The sequence below is a fragment of the Callithrix jacchus genome, chromosome X, assembly GCF_049354715.1.
Source record: "Callithrix jacchus isolate 240 chromosome X, calJac240_pri, whole genome shotgun sequence".
Taxonomy (NCBI): domain Eukaryota; kingdom Metazoa; phylum Chordata; class Mammalia; order Primates; family Cebidae; genus Callithrix; species Callithrix jacchus.
The window spans coordinates 101,255,574-101,257,208 of record NC_133524.1 but is presented as its reverse complement, the minus strand read 5'-3'; the positions used below and the strand labels follow the sequence as shown (position 1 = coordinate 101,257,208).

Sequence of the window (1,635 nt, the reverse complement as noted above, 5' to 3'; positions counted from 1 at the left end):
AGTTGCAGCTGCAGTTATGGTGACTTCTGATTCTTCAAGTACAGCCATTGCTGTGTGTCCTTGAACTCAAGTGGAAGGGTTCCCAATTCCCTGCCTTCCTGATGTGAGCAGCCTACTCCTACAGTATTATTCTGAGATTCATTTCTAGAGGCCAAGATCAGAATTAATTCCTCTAAGTCCTGCCAATATTTTTTGGAGATCCCCAGTCCTGTATTAAATGCCTATAAAGGTAGAACAGTTTTTGTTTCTTACAACTGAGTCCTGACTAATAGAGATATGCTTTTGAGAAATAATGTCTATAAGCAATCCATATTTGCTTATTAAAGAACATAGTATAAAAGAACATTGTTTAATTTTGATCAAATTTCAGGAGATGTTTGGCTTATAAAATGTTAACTTTAAATTTCTCAATGCCCATCTTATCTATCAAGCTTTTAATTATACATGCAAACATGTTTTCATAAAATAAAGAACTAACCACATGACAGAGAAAAAAACCTGCTCCAAATGTTTATGGATTTGTAAATTATTACTGTCATTTAGACTAAGCCTTTAAAATACAAGCTTTCTCACTAAAATAAATTGAATTAAACTTAGTCTAACATCAGCTCATATTTATTGATGGCTTATTCTGGACAAAGAGGGTTCCATCATCCTTTCTTTTGTTCTCCTCACCTGCAGATCTTTGCTCCCCAGAAAATAGTCTCATTGTTTCCCAAAGACAGACTAATGTGGGATTATTTTAATGGTTTAAGCACAAAGAGGTGTGATTTCAGCCTAACAGGGTGCCATCTTCTATGGCATTTGGGTTCGTTTCTAGGCCTACTTACATTACCATTAGAATTATCAGAAACAATATAGAGAAAGTTAATTCAGTAGTCAATAAACTCATACATGTATACTAACAGAAGGAAACATACTTTGTCTCCATAGGTACTGTGTTATAATGAGTTTATATAATACTAATGCAATTAGATACTCAAATTTTTAAAAACACATACCTCGATGACAAATGAAATTTTTTTTTATTTCAAATCTTTCTACGTCTCTCCATTTCCACCAAAACCTGTTTTCAAGCTTCTATCATCTTGCATCTTGATTTCTACTGCAGCATCTGAATTGGTCTCCCTATTCCACTCTTCTAGTCTACTCTTTTCACAGTATCCAGGGTGATCTTTTGTTACGGGTTAAATAAAAGCATACTCCTACTTAACTGGCAGGGGAGATATCATGATCACAAACGTGGTTTCCCCACGGCGACGCTTATCCATTGCACTCCGGATGTGCTGACCCCTGTGATTTCCCCAAATGTGGGAAACTCGACTGCATAATTTGTGGTAGTGGGGGACTGTGTTCGCACTTTCTTCTGGTTAAAAAAAAAAAAAAGCATACTCCTGCACCTCTTGAAAATCTTTCATTCCTAGTCTCCACACATAAGGGAAAAAAATTTCCAGTCTTTACCATAGCCCTCATAATCCTGGATGGTCAGGAGCCTGCTAACACTCTAGCCTCACTCTGTCACTACTTTGCCACCTCAGTTTCTCCATTCTGAACTTGCATTTACTTCCATGAATACCCAGGTCCTTTCTTGCCACAATGCCGTCTCACTTGCTATTTTCACTGCTTGGAGTGCTC

General features: G+C 37.1%; 1 non-coding gene across 1 annotated transcript; it reads left to right on the top strand.

The window, feature by feature from the left end:
- Positions 1-1,205: 1,205 nt before the first annotated feature.
- LOC118150867 (U1 spliceosomal RNA) lies at positions 1,206-1,369 on the top strand. The gene has a single exon (XR_004738991.1). It is a non-coding gene; the product is annotated as a U1 spliceosomal RNA (small nuclear RNA).
- The last annotated feature ends 266 nt before the right edge of the window (positions 1,370-1,635 follow it).